This window comes from Apium graveolens, chromosome 6 (genome assembly GCF_009905375.1).
Source record: "Apium graveolens cultivar Ventura chromosome 6, ASM990537v1, whole genome shotgun sequence".
Taxonomy (NCBI): domain Eukaryota; kingdom Viridiplantae; phylum Streptophyta; class Magnoliopsida; order Apiales; family Apiaceae; genus Apium; species Apium graveolens.
Window position 1 is genome coordinate 232,842,177 of NC_133652.1, and position 9,096 is coordinate 232,851,272.

Consider the following 9,096-nt stretch of genomic DNA (forward strand, 5'->3'; position numbering starts at 1 on the left):
TTATGCGGGAAGTTAATGTTTAATCGGTGAAATTTATTTGGAAACCCGACATGTGTCGGGCACCGATAAATTTTACCGCCGTCGACGGTGAACTTCGGTGAGTCGACGGTGGGCGATGATGAATTATTTCTAAGTCCTACATTTATTAATCAAATAAAAATTAGTTGTAACATTAATTTCGAAACGAAACGAAACATAAAATACGAATGAAATACGAATAACCATGAAAAAATAATGGTGTTTGGAAATTGTGAATTATAGTTGTGGATGATTGGTTGTTCTTGTGTTGTGAATTTGACGTCGAGATGATTCGACGGGTAGGCCGATAAATAGAGGAAACGCTGCCCGATTTTCGGGAAAATTAATTCCGAAAATACGGAAACGTAACCTGTAGTTGCCGGAAATGTCGAACGAGAATGTAATTGAACTTTATGAAACCTAATTACGTGACGTGACAAGATATTTTGTGATTAATCGATTACCCTATTTTTCAAAACGACAAATATACGTATTTTCCGAAATTAAATACCGAACCGAGTTTCGAAGATGTGAACCATAATTGCTATGTGTATTTCGATAATACATATAAATATGAATTCGGTTATGAAACCGTATGGGTAGAATTGGATAACGATTTGATGTTAAGCTTAAGCGGTTATCTGAATTAGGGTATTTCAACCCTGTAGGTTTTAGACGGAAGACCCGAAACTTGACATCGGACTAGGAACGATCTAGTGATTAGACATCGAGATTAACGAAGTTCCAACTGAAGAGTCTGAATGTTGGGATCGTATCCAGAATAGGATAGTAGTTTGACGATAAAGCTGAACGATCAAGTCAAACCAAAGTCAACCAGTAATAGCGGTTAAAGCTTATTGAGGCAAGTATTCCCGAACTTTCTTTTAAATACTGCAAGTATTCCCGAACTTTCTTTTAAATACTGCAAGCATTCCTGATTTTTCTTTTAAAATACTGCAAATATTTATTCGCTCATATTCTAAGTTCAGAATAGTTAACTGTTTTATATTTCGCTGCAATTACTCTGATTATGCATGTTCTTTTATTCTTGTTCCTATAATTCGATTGCTCTCTTGAGCAAATACCCATTCTTTCGGGTTATTTGCGAACCCTGAATTGGGATGTTTTGAATTCAAAATGATTTGACATCAAAATACTCCATGGGCTGGATAATGATAAAGTTTTGAGGATTAAGTGTGTCTTAATCCTGAGGACCGGGATGACTGGTGCCTCGAGATGGGCCGTAGTGCCTGGATATCCGACTGGATCTATATATTGAGATATAGATCTATATTATATTCTGACTGATCAGCAGAATATAGATGCGAACTATTGTCCAATCTAATTTGTTGTTGATCGCCATTAACTGCATTCTCTCTCAAAAGGTTTTATGATTCCAAAACCGGACAAAATCCTGATTCTGGAGAAGAATTTGGGAATCGCTTGTCACTCTTGCACTTATAGTTGAAGGCTGGTGACAACCATCGTTTAGTTGCTCAACTCACTCAAATAAATAGAATTGTTTAAAATTGTTTTAAGATTTTGTCCGGATGTTTTCTTTGATATTAATGTTTGAAACTCAAATTATATACTTGCTCAGCATTTTTGGCTCACTCTTGCTTTGTAAATTCTTATTTATACCAGAAACAGATAAGGATAAAAGTGAATAGCTTTGATAGTCAGCAGAAGTTAGAGAAATTTCCGCTGCGAGAGGTTGAAGGTATTAGAAGAATGTGATAAGAGCATTAGTTCAAGGGTATTTACACTTGTATTCTAGTTGTGGTGAGTTGTAGAAGGTTAGATTCTTGTTTCATACCATAACCTGTAAAAGATCCGGATTCAAGGGGTTATTTATTTATTTCTTTATTTTATGTAATGATTGTTTAGTGACACCAAATCTTGACCCCGGATTTGGGTTGTTACAAGTTGGCATCAGAGCTGCAGGTTATTGGTCACTGAAATAAGAATAGGTGAGGGTAAGATAGGAATGATAGATCGTACATGATAGGAAAAACCCTAGGCACACTCAGGTTAAGTTGAGTTGAGTGCGAATTAGGCTTAGCAGATCCGATCTGGAGTTGGTACGATAGGATTGCTGAGAAAGTGTAAGGCGAATGTCGCAACGCAATAGGTATATTGAATTCTTAGATTCTACAGTAATGAAGGATCGACAGATCGACGGAGATTGGGTATGTTACCCAACTTTCCATGCAGTTTTGAGAAAAATGCGATTGATTCTTGTGAGAAATCGTGAAAGGCATGCTAGGTGAATTTTGGAATAATCTAACTTAGAATTAGGTATTAGGATGAGTTCCACGTCGAAGGCAACCAGTTGATGGAAGCTGATGAAGAACCAACGTTGCACGTTTCGAAGGCACCACCGTTACAAAAAGGTTCTTATCACGTATTGGGCGTTGTGCAAGGAATGGTATCTACCTTATTGGGTATAGGAAAGTCTAGCAAGGAGGTACGACCCTATCTACAGACAGAACATCAAATCGTATGCGTGGTTGTGAGCATAACGTCAAGGACGACGACAAGAATATTAAAGACAATGGCAGACGTCAGCATTGGGTCCGAGTTAGGAATAAAATGGCATATAACAGTGAATGGAGTTTCATCGGTTAATAAATGCATGTATAATCCAAGGAAAAGGGGAAGAATTACCAAAGGGGAGAGACCTTATATGGGCATTCTTTTAACTAGACATTTCATTGGTAAACCATGAAAATAACGAGTAACTTAAATAGTAATGACGACCAAATATTTGATTTCTAAAACTTTAAAGATGAGATTTTCTTAATCAACTTTTAGAAGATTTTTGGAATGAAATGAGTTTTACAAATTGGTTGTCGAGTTACTATTTATGTTCTTGTTATTATAAATAGAAGATGACCTAAAAAAAAGAATATAATTAGACTCAGTGTTGTTAATTCGAAGGGCCAAGTAGACCCACCAGCAGGGAGAAGGTTTAAAGGTTGCTGTGAAAAATGAAAGTAAACGTTTGTTAGGTCCCAATGTGTTTGTAGAAGGGGGGTTGAATACAAACAGTACCGAATAATCGAATTAAATGCGGAATAAAAAATGTGAAACAAAATTCAAGTTAAATAAAAATATTATTAAACTTGAAAGGTGTTACAAGAACTGTATCGATTACAAGAAATTAATCTCAAATTAATTATCACAAATCTAGAATAAATTCGACATGAACTTTTTCTATTTTTGTAATAAAAAGATTCAAATGCTAAACGCAATTTGAGATTAAGTTCTAGGGATTTTGATCCGCTAGATTGTTACACAAGAACAAGATAATGATTTCTAGTGGTTTGGATTTAACTTTACTAGCTAGAAATTGTGATCTTGAATTTAGCAGAGAAAAGATGATATATTTTTCAGCATCTGCTTTTCTTTGTTCTTGAACTGTTTTTTTCCGGATGGATATTGACTTCTGTTGCTTCTTTTGTTTTTGTAATCAATCAACCTTTTATTTAATTGGCAAGAAAATCCTTTTAGTTCAGCAAGACAATCCATTGAGCTAGCAAGAAAATAACGAGTAACTTAAATAGTAATGACGACCAAATATTTGATTTCTAAAACTTTAAAGATGAGATTTTCTTAATCAACTTTTAGAAGATTTTTGGAATGAAATGAGTTTTACAAATTGGTTGTCGAGTTACTATTTATGTTCTTGTTATTATAAATAGAAGATGACCTAAAAAAAAGAATATAATTAGACTCAGTGTTGTTAATTCGAAGGGCCAAGTAGACCCACCAGCAGGGAGAAGGTTTAAAGGTTGCTGTGAAAAATGAAAGTAAACGTTTGTTAGGTCCTAATGTGTTTGTAGAAGGGGGGTTGAATACAAACAGTACCGAATAATCGAATTAAATGCGGAATAAAAAATGTGAAACAAAATTCAAGTTAAATAAAAATATTATTAAACTTGAAAGGTGTTACAACAACTGTATCGATTACAAGGAATTAATCTCAAATTAATTATCACAAATCTAGAATAAATTCGACATGAACTTTTTCTATTTTTGTAATAAAAAGATTCAAATGCTAAATGCAATTTGAGATTAAGTTCTAGGGATTTTGATCCGCTAGATTGTTACACAAGAACAAGATAATGATTTCTAGTGGTTTGGATTTAACTTTACTAGCTAGAAATTGTGATCTTGAATTTAGCAGAGAAGAGATGATATATTTTTCAGCTTCTGCTTTTCTTTGTTCTTGAACTGTTTTTTTCCGGATGGATATTGACTTCTGTTGCTTCTTTTGTTTTTGTAATCAATCAACCTTTTATTTAATTGGCAAGACAATCCTTTTAGCTCAGCAAGACAATCCATTGAGCTAGCAAGATAATCCATTGAGCTAGCAAGACTTTCGGTGAGACTATTGATTGAACTAGCAAGACAATCAGAATGAATTGGGAAGACAATCCTCCTCCTAGTGTAACTTTCGGTATGACAATTGAAAAGACTTGGCATGACAATCGGTATGACAATCCAGATTGTCATGCTAGTTCATTTTCAATTGTCTTGCTGATTTAAACTGATTTTAATCCAAAAATAATTCTGAAAAATCTTAATATTAATTCAGAATTAATTAATCAATTAATTCAATTAATAAATAAATTAATCTTTGCAGATATAATTTATTTTCTTAATTAAATTATATGACTTAATTAATTAATAGAGAATTAATACTATTCTTGAACTGCAACCATTCTTCTGCAAATCTTCTGAAAATCATTGAAAATTATGAATCAATTCCACCACTTCAATGTTGACACTCGATGTACTGTCTGGTTCATGAGTGACTAACTTCCGTGATGTATCTTCATGTCTTGACTTTGATACTTGATTTTCTTCAGATTAAATCCTTGTAATTAATGATACTCTGACGAGATCTCTGTCACTTGATTAAATCCACACTCTTGATTTATATCACTGAGGCATGGTCAATTTCTTGAACTTCTTCCAGTGAATTAATTCCTCCAGTCTGTAGATGAACCTTGTTTCTGAATCCTTTGACATATATTACTCTGTGAGATCTCTTTTGACGGTAGATCCACTATTTACTTATTACATTCTTATTTGAGTTGAGTTGAATCCTCGAATATACAAATAGGCTATGACATATGACTTACAATCTCCCCCTATTTGTTTGTTAGACAATAACACACAAATACCTAGAGGATAACTCAACTAACAAATAAGAAAAAGATATAAAAAGAAATGCAAAGTAAATAGTAGAAAAGTTCTGGACTAGATTTAACATTTTCCAGATTCCAAGTAGATGTTCCTCTAGACTGAACATATCTTCAAGTAGTTCCATCTTCATTTGTACAACCACATTTCCTGTTGAGAAGCCCATATCTCTCTTGCTTCTCCCCCTATGAGAATCAACTGATTAAAGAAGATCACCTTCGTTTACCACCTCTCCCGTACAATAGGATACGCAGATAAAAGCCAATGGTACTCCCCTTTTGAAAACAACTTCTTCCCTTACTTAGAAAATCACCTTGTGTTTACCACCTCTCCCGTACAATAGGATCCGTAGTTATAAACAACAATGGTGTGGTGTAGTGTACATGTAGGATCTTTTTCTTACTCCCTGCTAGGTCCCAATTGTTAGGTCCCAATGTGTTTGTAGAAGGGGGGTTGAATACAAACAGTACCGAATAATCGAATTAAATGCGGAATAAAAAATGTGAAACAAAATTCAAGTTAAATAAAAATATTATTAAACTTGAAAGGTGTTACAACAACTGTATCGATTACAAGGAATTAATCTCAAATTAATTATCACAAATCTAGAATAAATTCGACATGAACTTTTTCTATTTTTGTAATAAAAAGATTCAAATGCTAAACGCAATTTGAGATTAAGTTCTAGGGATTTTGATCCGCTAGATTGTTACACAAGAATAAGATAAAGATTTCTAGTTGATTGGATTTAACTTTACAATCTAGAAATTGATCTTGAATAAAGCAGATGAAAATGAAATATTTGTTGCGGCTGCTGTGTTCTTGTTTTTTGACTTGTGTATTGGATTATTTTTTCTTTCTGCTGCTTCTTTTTCTTTTTAATTCATTCAACAGAATTGAATTGAACTGGAATGACAATCCTGAGCTCAGCAAGACTTTCGGTATGACAATCAAATGAACTAGCAAGACTATCAGAATGAACTAGCAAGACAATCCTCTTAGCTGCTAGGACATTCGGTGAGATTATTAAAAATGGCCTAGCATGACAATCGGTATGACAATCCTGATTGTCATGCTAGTTCATTTTCAATTGTCTTGCTGATTTAATGCAGATTTTAATCCAATTAAAATTCTGAAAAACCTTAATATTAATTCAGAATTAATTAATCAATTAATTCAATTAATCAATAAATTAATCTTTGCAGATATAATTTATTTTCTTAATTAAATTATATGACTTAATTAATTAATAGAGAATTAATACTAATCTTGAGCATCAACCATTCTTCTGAAAATCTTCTGAAAATCACTGAAATATATGAATCAATTCCACCACTTCAATGTTGACACTCGATGTACTGTCTGGTTCATGAGTGACTAACTTCCGTGACGTTTCTTCATGTCTTGACTTTGACACTTTGATTTTCTTCAGATTAAATCCTTGTAATTAATGATACTCTAACGAGATCTCTGTCACTTGATTAAATCCACACTCTTGATTTATATCACTGAGGCTTGATCAATTTCTTAAACTTCTTCCAGTGAATTAATTCCTCAAGTCTGTAGATGAACCTTGTTTCTGAATCCTTTGACAGATGTTACTTAGCGAGATCTCTTTGACGGTAGATCCACTATTTACTTATTACATTCTTATTTGAGTTGAGTTAAATCCTCGAATATACAAATATGCTATGACATATGACTTACAATCTCCCCCTATTTGTTTGTTAGACAATAACACACAAATACCTAGAGGATAACTCAACTAACAAATAAGAAAAAGATATAAAAAGAAATACAAAGTAAATAGTAGAAAAGTTCTGGACTAGATTTAACATTTTCTAGATTCCAAGTAGATGTTCCTCTAGACTGAACATATCTTCAAGTAGTTCCATCTTCATTTATACAACCACATTTCCTGTTGAGAAGCCCATATCTCTCTTGCTTCTCCCCCTATGAGAATCAACTGATTAAAGAAGATCTCCTTCGTTTACCACCTCTCCCGTACAATAGGATCCGCAGATAAAAACCAATGGTACTCCCCTTTTGAAAATAGCTTCTTCCCTTACTTAGAAAATCACCTTGTGTTTACCACCTCTCCCGTACAATAGGATCCGTAGTTACAAACAACAATGGTATGGTGTAGTGTACATATAAGATCTTTTTCTTACTCCCTGCTATTTCTCCCCCTTGGTTGAGGAATCCTCCAAACTATTAGTTAAGCTTTTATCTCCCCCTTAAAGAAGGAATGTATGCCGTCATCTGAAGGAGTTCTCATATTTCACTTGGTTGGAAAAGAAATAACAAGTAGTTTCTTTTTCTTCCTCACTGTGAGTGTGTGATTCTGTTTAGTGTACCTCACATGTGTTTCACTCTTCTCTCCACTCGTGTTTACACTCATTCTCACAAGTGTATCACTCTTCTCTCATAGCTCTATAATCCAGCTGTACCTGCAAGGAAAATCACCTTAGCCATCCTTAAGGAGGTCACAGGTGGTGCAATGGGAGTTCGCAAATCCCCATCCTTGTTAAACTCGTCAGATGAATCTGAGTCATAATTTACAAGTTGTTGGTTTCCCTTTTAGGGTTCCAGATTTGAATTCTGGGAAGGTAAACAATGATCCAAAGAATTTAGCATAATGATCAAGGTTCCCTTCTAATTTCTGTGAAGACATTTCCTTGTGACTCATCAGGTAATATCTGAATCATTGTCAACAAGTTGCCGATCTGCGCCTATATCAGATCCACTATACGCAGATGCATCCAGGGGATTTAAGCCTGGGGAGGTAGACACTGACCACTGACATATGGCTTTTGGATTAGTATCCTCTCCTAACACCTGTAAAGGCAATTGGTCCATTAACGAACCTTAAACAATCGAATCTGACCTTAAAATGGTCGAAACTCTTGTTTCCGTCAACTCATCCTTTGTGTGTGTAAACTTTCCTTGTGCATCAAGAATTGTTTATATTTGAAGTGGTGACACTACATCGGATGCCTTGGCCGACAGGCAAAATTCAATAGACGCACCCTGTTGAGAGAATGAATCTAGTAACTGTTTTTGTGCCTTTTCAGCCATTACATCTTTTTGAGAATATGTATGGGGGCTAGCAGTTGTCTCGGTTTAAATACTACTCATCTATGTAGGAGACAAAGCTACTGGGTTGACTACAGAACCTTCCTGATGTGGTGCACTAAGGCACTATCTCCCTCACGCTCATTCATACAACATTTAATGGTAAGAGAGTGTTGGTTGGTTCTGTTTCTGTGTTTGTCTTTTACAGTCTGGGATAGATGTTGCGGGTTTTCAACCTCATGACTGTCAATGAAAGAAAGTCATTGGAGACTGAACCTGTATCACAGAACATATGGTAATAGAGAGAAAATGATTTACAATAGTGATTTCAAAAGATTTTACATGACATAAGAAATCACTAATGTATAAAGAAGTTTGAGTTCAATGATAGCATTATCAATATATCACTGCACATATAAAACAATATGATTGTGCCTAGTGATAAGAGAGTTATAAATATGACGACTCTACTAGTTCATATAAAATTATAACTTCTATTAGAGTGCCATACCATGTCCTTGACGATTGCTTGAGTAGTACACTAGTTCATACCAACCTGAAGTGAGATTGTGAAGAAGAGATTGCATAGTCCAATAGATCTGCAACTGCAAAGTCCATGAACTGAGGTGCATTGACTTCCTCTTTTGACTCACAAACCAGGAGTACACTTGTACACATCTTAGTAGAGTTCAATTCCAAGTGTAATGTGCATCAGGTGCCTGATATGTCGTAATATTCTCAAGTCTCGTCACTGGTGCTATATGTTAGATACTGCTTCCTGATAATAACCTA